This window comes from Rhinichthys klamathensis, unplaced genomic scaffold (genome assembly GCF_029890125.1).
Source record: "Rhinichthys klamathensis goyatoka isolate OS25496 unplaced genomic scaffold, OSU_Roscu_1.1 h1tg000003l_1, whole genome shotgun sequence".
NCBI lineage: Eukaryota > Metazoa > Chordata > Actinopteri > Cypriniformes > Leuciscidae > Rhinichthys > Rhinichthys klamathensis.
In genome coordinates this window covers 4552297-4564719 of record NW_026606556.1, presented here as the reverse complement: position 1 = coordinate 4564719, position 12423 = coordinate 4552297, and positions in this window count along the sequence as shown.

Here is a 12423-nt window from a genome sequence, read left to right as displayed (position 1 = left end):
TTGCCAAACCGTTCTCCAGTTTCTTCATGACAATAACTTAACGCCTTAATTTTGTCTCAAAGAACTTTTGAGAGGACATGGAATCAATTCAGTTCCTCAAAGAAGAGAAAATAGTGAATAGATATTTTTCTATTATATTAACAAAACAAAAAAAATGAAATAACACCCCAATAGATAGGCCTTTCTGTTGAATAAAAAAACGTGCTCCGGTTATTGCGGGAGTCAAGCGGCATGGTACAATCCGCGAGACGGCTCGTGTGTGTCGAGTCCGTCTCGTCACCTCACCCACCCCTGTGAAGGACCATGTGGTTAACCAGTCACCTTCCCCTTTATGCTTTGTCTGAATAAATCATTGACTGACAATGACATATTCAAACTGTGTGAGAGCAGTCAAAGAATGTACAGTATATGTGCGTCAATTATATAAACGTTTAGCCTCAAAACCATGTTCTCAATGGTGGCGTGTTCTCGAATGACAATGTGCTCTTAAAAATAAAGGTTCTTCAATGGTTCGTTGCAGAACCTCTTCTCAACGAGAACCAATTTATTTTTCGATATAAAGGTTCAAAGAAGTCCTTGATGTCACATCATTTGCTCAAAGACTGGTTCGGAATAGCATACTACATTACTATCGCTGCAGTAGCCTACTTTTTATTTGATTTTATTAGATTTTTTTCTTTTGTATGCTGTGAATACATGTAGTATACATCTGCACAGACTAGTATATCCCACAATGCAATGTGGTTGATATGACCTTCCATTTTCACTGTGATGGATGAAATTGGAATAAGACCTGTTCACAACAAGAACGATAACTATAATATAAAATCTATATTAGTGTCCACACATCAATTTACTTCAAATGTGGGTGTGTTCTGATTGGCTGGCATAATATTGTTCCTCTGTGTTCGCATTGAAGTGTTGGTGTTGGCGTCACTATAGTAGAGGAGATACAGAACCAGCGGAGACTGGGAAAACCGGGGTCACCAAATACCCCCCTTAATCCCAAAAATGTCCCAGTGACCATAGTGAACACATCCACTACAGCGAGGCTGTTGGCGGGGCTTTCCTCCCAGCCCTAGTACTCCACAAACCCTCCCTCGTCGATGCACAAGGCTCACACCTGGCCAGACACACCTTGTGGTTCAAGGAATTCCACTGTTAAACATGATAATTTTAAATAATAAGTTAAAATAATGCAGGCTAACGGCTTTAGCAAAAGCAAATACCATCGATTAACAACCTGGTAGCTCACAGGAGGTCTCTCTTATAACTTATAGTTCAAAACCAATTTCCCTATGGAGAAAATGAATGCAGTTTTATACTTTCAGAACCCAACAGCTCTCAATTCTCATATAATTTAGAACAATTATTAAAACGTTAGTTATTGTCCTTGGTGTGAACGGGCCTAGAAAATCAGCCACCATTTTTTTTTTTTTTTTTTACAATCTCTTGTTTGATTGGATTGTCAAAAGTAAATGTATTTTATACACAAAATTGGATTAAATTAAATTGAAATGTATTATTTGCTGACTAAAACGTGATGTATTCATGTGGAGTGATGCATGCTGTTTCACTCACTATTTTTAAAAATGGCATTGTATACATCACAGTGTTCAAGTAGTAGGATGCTAGTATCCATTCCGAACATAGTCTTTGTGTCCTGTGGTTAAAATGAAGCAGTTGTGTGTTCTTACGGTGCATACAGTGGGGTCCAAAAGCTAAAATGGTTAAATTTAGCATTTTTCAAGAATAATACATTTCATTACAAATCAAATTAAGAATAAGTGGAAAGTTTAAGAGTTGCTCCCCAGTTTACTTGCCCTGTTGTTTCTTTATGTTTACTTTTCCAAAATATCTCAATTTCCAGGTTTAAATGAAAACCAAACAAGCATTCAATGTGGTCACAAACTTGTAAACCTTTCCTAAAGGAAGGTTCAGGTTGTAAAAGGCTTTATTTTTAAGAGTGGGGGTCGTGCTGTGTGGTTTGGTCTAACTTTCGGGGGAACGAGGAGAAGCCCCCTGTCGGTTCACTGGAGTCCTCACGCTAACCTCCGCAGAGAGGTGTCAGCTGTCACTGTGTCCTTCATTCACCACGTGTCCTTTCTGTATCTCAATATGTCAGCTTCTGCAATACCGATGTCATCCAAGCTTAGAGAAGAGCTGCGTTTTATTTTTCTATCTGTGGTAATGGACCGTTAACCAAAAGCATTCTGTATGAACGTCTGTCCTGGTGCAACGTCTTGCTACTACACACATTTACCTGTTAAAAAGTGCCTGAAGCATCATGTTAATCGATCTCCTTGTATACTAAAAAAGAGAAAAGAAAATGAAATAAAACCTATTGTATTGATTAGTTTTGTTTTTTACAATCCCCATTTTTACCTCTGTAAAAAGCAAAAAAAATCTATATCAAGTGTATGATGTACATTTTTATTTCTATTTTTTTTAATCGTTTCTAACATGTATGATCAATGTAGCTCCTGCTTTTAGGAAAAGATGGGAAAAAAGAAAGTACTTTGTAAATACCAGTTGATCATATCAGAACTACATGGCGTCCTGGCCGGTGTCAGTTCTACATGTTTGTCATAGGTCCCAATAAAAATGAAAAGAAACCAGTGATCGGCCTACATTTGTGCTGTTTGCCAAGGAATTGACCGTTCGCAAAGACCCGCCCCCTTTAGTTACTGTTGCTATGTCTGACGCGCCATGCCTATCTCACGCCACACACCATGTTCTCACGCAGTGAAAAATACAGAGCGGAGCAAAGAGGACACTGACAACGTGCTGTCAGAAAGGACAGACCAGCTTACTTTTGATATGAAATTGAGTCTCAACTTTCAAAATTTGGTCCTTCACCGTTTTGTGGCTCTTTAATGTGTCGTGACAGATCGGTGTAGCGCCTCAGTTAAAGCTGCTCGTAAACCGATCATTTCTTCCTTCTAGTTACTTTTAGCATCAGATAAACATGAATGAACATTAGAGAAAGGTTGTTTCAACCGCGAAAAGACGTCAGTACACACCGCTTTTCAAGTTCAAGTCCACCGACACTGCTTCGTCAGACAAAATGGCGGATTCTGATTGGTCAGATCGGCTGCCAATCAAACTCCCTGCCAGGGGTGAACTGTTCGCTTAAAAATTCAAATTTGATAAGAATTTGGTAGGATTTATGCTCGGTACACATTGTACGATTTTGGGCTGTCCCAGACAAAAGATGACCAATCGTGGCGATTGATTTCTGTGGTCGTGGCTCATAAGTCGTACAGCAAGAGAGGTTGTCACGGTCTTACGACTAAATATAGCCTGCGATAATTTTCTGACAGACAGTGTTATAAATTTACCATGATCATCTCACAGTGTGTTTGCTGCTACGACCTACTGTACGTCTACTGACTAGCCAATAAAAATGCAACATGAAATGGCGTTAAAACTACTTCCCTTAAGCGCAATTTGCAAAATTGGCATGCCAAGTTGGCCTCTTTTCCTATAGCCATGGCCGTGTCTATATTCTCCTCTTTCTCTTTCATCCTCATCTTTCAGCCCACACTAAAACCACAATTGGCAAAGTACGATTCATCTTGCTCTATTTGTTTACCACTAGCGCATGCTGATGATGATTTATTCTTCTATACCATCTTGCGTCGTAGCCTACGATTCAGTAGGTGTCATCATCGTACAGTCGTACACAAGTTTATTAGATTCATGTCGTAAAGTGTGATTTGTAATGATCATATTATTATAGTATTGCCGAAATCGCACAGTCTGTAGCAGGCATTATACTTTGACCTCCTGTGTATCATGCTGACCTCCATGTGTATTGCTGAGAACGGGCCTTTATCCATCAGTTCACCCATATGAATCGGTCATTGGCCCTCGGTAAGCTGTAATCAATCAAAATTGTGACGCTTTTCCCCCCGGCTCCTAATGCGCTTCAAGCCAGACGTGACTGCAGTGCTTGCATCTGGACCCAGAAGTCTTTGAGCAGCCTAAACATGTGAAAGCCATACAGGACATTAAGCTGTTTCACTCAGGATGTTTTTTGAAAAAGCATATGTACGATTATCAGGCAAGAAAAGAGGGGAGGGGAGGGGGGGGGGGAGTTGTCCCGTTGTCCCGTTGTCCCCAAAGGCTTGGCCTGCTGCTGCTTGGTGACTGCAAATAGCATCAGCCTCCACATGTGCAAACATTTAAGACGTATTTTCTCGTAATGAGGTCACTTTTTTCTTGCTTTAAAAGAAAGGAAGCGATTCCTTACTTCTGCTAAGGGCCCTTTTGCCTGCAGCTTTTGGAATTCTGATTAGGATACGAGGCCCACTAAAAGTTCCTAGGTAGTTTACATGCACTAATTTTCGTTATTCCGGATGAAATGGATGGACACAGATGGATCTCTACCTGTCGCAATAATATAAAACTCTCCTGATATTAGAGTATTACAGAAGAATAAAATAAAGCATGTTTTCTTAAGGGTTCAATTTGATATTCGCAATCTCAAGTTTCAAGTTTACTTTATTTATATAGCACATTTAAAACAGACTGACCAAAGTGCTTCACAACAAAAGAACAGAACTGTTTCTGTTCCATCAAGGTTTCCATATTAGGCAATAATACAATCCTAATATGCCAAAGAGAACAAATGAGTTTTTAAAAGAGACTTAAAAATGGTCAAACTCTCGGAGCCAATCGAATTTCCACTGGCAAGTCATTCCAGAGGCGCGGACCGATTACCGGAAAGGCACGGTCACCTCTGCGTTTAAGTCTCGAATGTGGAGTTAAAATAAGATTCTGTTCTCCAGATCTTAAGCTTCTTGAGGGGATATACTGATGCAGCAGGTCAGATAGGTAGCCAGGTGACTGAAAGTGCAGTGATTTAAAAACAAATAGTAAAATTTTAAAATGTATTCTAAATTGCACTGGCAACCAATGAAGGGCCTTTAAAAGTGGAGTGGCGTGATCCCTTTTCTTCTTTTTTAACAGAAGTCTTGAGGCAGCATTTTGAACTAACTGGAGACGGGCAATTTGGGACTCAATTTGGGACTCAATCTCAAAAATATTCTCAAAACTAACATTTTCAACATCTTCAAACTCAACATTTTTATTACTGACAGCTTCTTCACCAGATCCACCATCAATCAAGTGACAGTGACACTGTAATATTTGATTGTGTTCAGTACTTGCTCTGCAGTAAATCACTGAGCCATATTTTTTTTTTTAAACGTTTGTTTTCAAATAAGAACATAACTGCTTAAAAATTTGTGTTCACTATGGGGATGTGCAATTTACGTTGTAGAACAAAACGTCAAAGTATAGTCAAGTTCTGACGTCATACCTGTAAAAGAGTTTTGCAATACGTAAACACAATAAGTACATTGTAACAAACAATTATTATTATTATTAATCTAAGTACATAGTAGATACCTAATATAAAGTGTGACCCTATTTTAAGATGTCTGTGTTACAGTGTAATTATACATTTAGGTACGGAGTAATAGTAATTAACTACATGTAGGCCTACTTACTATAGGGTTTGGTTTAGAGCTAGTTGTATGTAATTATGCATAATTTATAGTTATTACTATCATAACTAGCCTACATGTCACATGTGGAATAAAGACACTGTAAAATAAAGTGTTACCCCGAAAAGTCATTGTTACGGAATCAGACTCACAACACAGAGATTAGTCAATCAATAATTGTATTTGGACAACTGAGCAGGTGAACTGGAAGCCGGTGAGTGGGAAGTGCAGTGATGAGTTGGAGAGTGTGGTGCTGGCAGTAAATGGAATGTATCTTCTTACAGGAATGTGGATGGATAGATGAAGGCGTGGAAGGATGGAATGCAGGATCGCTGGAGACTTTGGAGACACTGAGGGAATCACACGAAGGAGAATGGAGACAAGACGCTGGGGAATGACACTGGAGTGGAGGCTGGAGAAGTCAGGTAAGTCATTGTAAGGGAAGTCGTTGTAAGGTGAGTCGTTGTAAGGTAAGTCGTTGTAAGGTAAGTCGTAAGGTAAGTTGTTGTAAGGTAAGTTGTTGTAAGGTAAGTTGTTGTAAGGTAAGTCGTTGCAAGGCAAGTCGTTGTAAGGTGAGTCGTTGTAAGGTAAGTCGTTGTAAGGTAAGTTGTAAGGTAAGTTGTTGTAAGGTACATCGTTGTAAGGTAAGTTGTAAGGTAAGTCGTTGTAAGGTAAGTCGTTGTAAGGTAAGTCGTTGTAAGGTAAGTTGTTGTAAGGTAAGTCGTTGTAAGGTAAGTTGTAAGGTAAGTCGTTGTAAGGCAAGTCGTTGTAAGGTAAGTTGTTGTAAGGTAAGTCGTTGTAAGGTAAGTCGTTGTAAGGTAAGTCGTTGTAAGGCAAGTCGTTGTAAGGCAAGTCGTTGTAAGGTAAGTCGTTGTAAGGTAAGTCATTGTAAGGTAAGTTGTAAGGTAAGTCGTTGTAAGGCAAGTCGTTGTAAGGTGAGTCGTTGTAAGGTAAGTCGTTGTAAGGTAAGTCGTTGTAAGGTAAGTCGTTGTAAGGTAAGTTGTAAGGTAAGTTGTTGTAAGGTAAGTCGTTGTAAGGCAAGTCGTTGTAAGGCGAGTCGTTGTAAGGTAAGTCGTTGTAAGGTAAGTCGTAAGGTAAGTTGTAAGGTAAGTCGTTGCAAGGTAAGTCGTTGTAAGGTAAGTCGTTGTAAGGTAAGTCGTTGTAAGGTAAGTTGTAAGGTAAGTCGTTGTAAGGTGAATCGTTGTAAGTCGTTGTAAGGTAAGTTGTAAGGCAAGTCGTTGTAAGGCAAGTCGTTGTAAGGTAAGTTGTAAGGTAAGTCGTTGTAAGGTAAGTTGTAAGGTAAGTTTTAAGGCAAGTCGTTGTAAGGCAAGTCGTTGTAAGGTAAGTTGTAAGGCAAGTCGTTGTAAGGCAAGTCGTTGTAAGGTAAGTTGTAAGGCAAGTCGTTGTAAGGCAAGTCGTTGTAAGGTAAGTTGTAAGGCAAGTCGTTGTAAGGTAAGTTGTAAGGCAAGTCGTTGTAAGGCAAGTCGTTGTAAGGTAAGTTGTAAGGCAAGTCGTTGTAAGGCAAGTCGTTGTAAGGTAAGTCGTTGTAAGGTAAGTTGTAAGGTAAGTTGTAAGGCAAGTCGTTGTAAGGTAAGTTGTAAGGCAAGTCGTTGTAAGGCAAGTCGTTGTAAGGTAAGTTGTAAGGCAAGTCGTTGTAAGGTAAGTTGTAAGGCAAGTCGTTGTAAGGTAAGTTGTAAGGCAAGTCGTTGTAAGGCAAGTCGTTGTAAGGTAAGTTGTAAGGCAAGTCGTTGTAAGGCAAGTCGTTGTAAGGCAAGTTGTAAGGCAAGTCGTTGTAAGGCAAGTCGTTGTAAGGTAAGTCGTTGTAAGGTAAGTTGTAAGGTAAGTTGTAAGGCAAGTCGTTGTAAGGTAAGTTGTAAGGCAAGTCGTTGTAAGGCAAGTCGTTGTAAGGTAAGTTGTAAGGAAAGTCGTTGTAAGGTAAGTTGTAAGGCAAGTCGTTGTAAGGTAAGTTGTAAGGCAAGTCGTTGTAAGGTAAGTTGTAAGGCAAGTCGTTGTAAGGTAAGTCGTTGTAAGGTAAGTTGTAAGGCAAGTCGTTGTAAGGCAAGTCGTTGTAAGGTAAGTTGTAAGGCAAGTCGTTGTAAGTCGTTGTAAGGTAAGTTGTAAGGCAAGTCGTTGTAAGGCAAGTCGTTGTAAGGTAAGTTGTAAGGTAATTCGTTGTAAGGTAAGTTGTAAGGTAAGTTGTAAGGTAATTCGTTGTAAGGTTAGTCGTTGTAAGGTAAGTCGTTGTAAGGCGAGTAGTCCTCTTCATACGAACGAGACCAGACAGTAAACTGTGGTGAAGTGTGTGTTTATGTAGTGGTAGTGATGAGGGTGATGATGAGGTGCAGGTGTGTGTGATTAGAACTCAGGTGAGGGAGTGCGCTGAGTTGGCTGGTGAGAGAGCCTGGCAGATCTGTAACAGTCAGATGCGTTTGAGTAAAGTTGATAATTGTGGGAATTATTTATTTAAGCTACTGTCGAGCTGCAAACCCCAGTAATGTGCCTTCCTGTTGTTGTGCGACCGCAGTCAGTCTGAAGACGAGTGTGTCTCTCTCTGGACTCTGGGTTCCTGTCTAGAGTTAGAGTCACACAGCTGCTTCTCTCTTTCCTGTTGGCTTGTTTGGGCTTGTTTCTGCACCTGTTGTTTGTCTCCTGCTGTAGGTGTTGTTTTTAGAGTCGTTCAGGCACAGATACAGCTGGTCTTGTCTGGACTCATCAGGAAGCGCACTAATCATCAGCTTCACTGCATGGACGACTTCCCTGTCCAGTGAATCTCATGAAAACATGCGCGTGCCACAGTTCACCCCAAAAGCACAAGAATACAACATAGGAAATTATAATTTGAATGAAGAAAACCAGGCCTTTTTTAAAGAAACACAACGATTTTACCCCTGTTGCAACATCTATCTATCTATCTATCTATCTATCTATCTATCTATCTATCTATCTATCTATCTATCTATCTATCTATCTATCTATCTATCTATCTATCTATCTACTGAGTATCTTTATACACACTACTGTTTAAAACTTCTTTTCTGCTCACCAAGGCTGCATTTATAAAGTAAAACAGTAATATTATTAAATATTATAACAATTTAAAATAACTGTTTTCTATTTGAATATATTTTAAATGTAATTTATTCCTGTGATCAAAGCTGAATTTTCAGCATAATTTCTCCAGTCTTAAGTGTCACATGATCCTTCAGAAATCATGCTCAAGAAACGTTTATTGTTATTATCAATGTTGAATTGTTGGGTTGCTTAATATTTTTGTGAATTCTCTGATGAATATAAAGTTAAAAAACTGCATTTTTTTTAAAAAATAGACAAAATAGAAAATATATTGTAACATTATAAATGTCTTTATTGTCACATTTGATCAATTTAATGCATCCTTGCTGAGAAAAAGTATGAATTCATATATAAAAAACTAACACCAAACTTTTAAATGTAGTGTATATTTGTTTTTTGATCATTACAGTAATTAGAATTTTATTTGCATTAAATTCTTGAAAATAATGTTACAGTTAAAAAAAAAAATATTCTTATTTCTTTCTTTTGACACAATTTTCTGCAGTTTTGTATAAAATGTGTCTTGGCTGGATACTGATGAGATTGGAAGTAATTTACCTACTTTTGACCTTATGTTTACTGTCACTGCCCTCCACCCCAGTCCTTGATTGTGGCGTTTAAAAAAAAATTGTTTTATTTGTATCCAACTTCCCTTGGACAGAACAGTGTGGTACATGTACCAGGATGTTATTGTGAGCAGATAACAGCTTTGACTCTCCACATCCTCTGCCTGGACAGGGAGGGGTGACCACTTTCCCACACCGGCCAGCTGAGGAAAAGCCAAAGTGGGCATTGTCTCCTGCGGCTTGCCTCTCTTATCATTCCCACTGGGCACCGGGTCACACGTCGGACGAACACAAAGCTCTCTGCTTCGTGACCCGAGACATATCTAGTGATCAGAATACAACAGCAAGTTTGCGTGGCTAGGCAGCTCAAGTTATAACATCCGAAGTTCATCCCAACATAAGGTTACTCTGTGGCAGTCGTGTTTTGTTTCTGTGCACTGAGCTGTAAAAACAGGCCATTGAATAAGATCTTTTGGGATTGTTTACTGAGGCCCGCTGTTGCCATGGAAAGGAAGTGAAAAGTGTCCAGATCCTGATGAAAGTTGCAGCCCAAAGGGAGTAATTGTCTCCATGTGCTGACTTAATAAGCTCTCTGTAAGCGCTCTCTTTGTTAGATGCACTGGACACTATCAGGCTTGTAAGTTTCAAACTTTTTCTTTAGTGTGTAATGTTGCTGTTTGAGCATGAAAAAGGTCTGGAAAGTTCCAAAGCACAAAGTCACTCCTATATCAGTGCGCACTTTGTCCGAACTCCCTGAAACGCCTCCATTGTAGTCTCGAGTTTTCTTCCGCGAATGGACACGTCACTATATTCCTCATTTAAATAAATCCCATCGAAGGCATAGTCAAAAATAAAGGGGGTTATGGTAAGAGGCGTGATCAAAATGTCCAAACACGCTCAAAATGGTTGACCAATCACAACACACTGAGAGCTGACCAATCAGAGCACATTATGTTTTTCGGAAGGAGGGGTTTCATAGAGAGGAACTAAACCGGGGTCCGTTTCCCGTACGACGACGTAACTCGCTGCTTAACTACAATAGTACGATGCATCATTGAAGTTGCACGAAGCACGTTCGCACATGCGCAGTCTTCAAAAACGACACTTTAAATCTCTTGACAAACTAAAAGACGTAAATGACATTTGTATGTATATTCGAAACAAAAGAGACAGATTTTACTAAATGTCAGCTTGCTTATTTTGCTCAAGATAAGGATTTATTGAGTCTAGGGATGCACGATATAGGATTTTGGCCGATATTCGATATGCCGATATTTTCAAACTAATTTTGCTCGATGCCGATACCGATATATTTTTTTTTTTTTTTTTTTTGTGCAAAAAAAGCTTATTAAAGCTTCTATTAAAGTTGTCAGTCAAGAGCAGTGAGTGATTTCCTCTGTGTTTTGTTGTTTTATTAACATTAACGGGATAGTTCTCCCAAAAATTTGAATTGTCATCATTTACTCTCTCAAGTTTCTTTCTTCTGTTGAAATAAAAGTTATTTGGAAGAATGTGGCTAACCAAACAGTTGCTGTACTCCAGTGACTTCCATAGTATATTTAAGCACAAGAAAGAAATGAATACAGGTTTGGAACAACATTAGAGTGAGTAAATAATGACAGAATTTTTATTTCTGGGTGCAGTATCTCTTTAAGGACAAGCGGCAGCATATTATTACTGTCTCTTTAAGAACTGCACGCGACGCGTCTAATATACACGCATTTGACAAGCAGATTGTCTCTGTTTGCTTTCACTTTAGACATAACCAACTTTGTTTATGTAAACCTTGTGTGTATTTGACAGTATCAGCGCAATAAGACTCGAAAGATTAGTCCAGTATTCAGGCGCTGTAACAGGCTTTTAGTTCCTGTGAGCGTCGGGTGTACGCGCTCAGAAAAGCGCATGTTAGAACAGCGCATCAGCACGTGAATGACATGTTTAACTAGCAAGACTTTGACGCACATGCACATAATGAACTTTTGTGAATTGCAGTGTCCCGCGAGTGTAACTCTACCTCTGTTTACATGTGATGTGAATATACGTCGCGTTGTACAGTATGTTGAGATGAAGGCGCCAGAATTGAACTGATAGAATGCGCCATACTATGATTTTTCTTCAAAAGCAGATCGTGGAGACATTTTAATAGTCCACGATCAAAAACCGCGTGAGACGCACACCCCTAGTTGGAAGTTTAAGTTGCTGGCGCTCATGCTTCGTTCGCGGTCGTCACGTGCGCATAGGAAACACCAACCCATTCTCATCCCAAAGCGTAATATTTTGACTCTTTAATTTGCCAAAGCGTCTATATCCAACGCATATGGCACCCTTTAGCGTCAATATAACACGCTTCGGTTTTGGGTAGGTTTAGGTCTGGGGTAGTGTTAGGGTTAGACCACTAGGAGGCGCCATATATCTGCGTCTCATATGACGCTAAAGGGTGCCATGTCGCGTTGGCAAAAGAGTCAGTATATTACGCCTTGGGATGAGGCAATTAAGGCTCATCGGCAGAAATATTCATATCGGCCGATGCCGATGATGGTCATTTTAAGCTTTTATCGGGCGATATATCGCTGCGTCCGAAATAGTACACATCCCTATACCTTATAGTATTCGAAAAACAGTAGACGAAAAGTACCCGGATGACTTGCTACTTTCAGGGAGGAACACTTTACTGTCCCATGAGGCCACAGGAGAGGATTTATTAATGGAGGTGAAGCGTTCACATGATAATGACAACATGGCGGATGTAGTAAGTCCAGATTACATTCATATACTACACTCATTCATTCGATATACAACATACTTGTTTAACGGTTGTGAAGTAAGTTTAAATTGAAATGTAGTACTCAGACAGTACGCGGTTTTGGACACACTATCCCAGACAGCAACATTGTCGGCCCAGATCTGGTACATGTGGACACTATGTTGCTGTCTGGGATGGTTTCAGGAAACACACACTCGATGAACTATGTTTGTAATGACAGGACTTGTGGCCATAGTTGGCAAACGATGCTTTTGGTAAACTCACCCCAGAGCTTCACTGACAAACTGAGGAGAGGAGCTGCAACAGTGTCAAATATGTCAAACGTACGGTGTTATTTTGAACATTCAAGCATGAAAACCTATTCTAGTAGAGCCCAAAAAACATAAGCATAATGAAGACCATAATCGGTCTTCTTTCAAGATGTTTTTCAAAGACGTCTCTTTGCTCACCAAGGCTACTCACCAAGAAATAGGTTCTTCAGATTATTACAAATTCACACTAAGAAAAA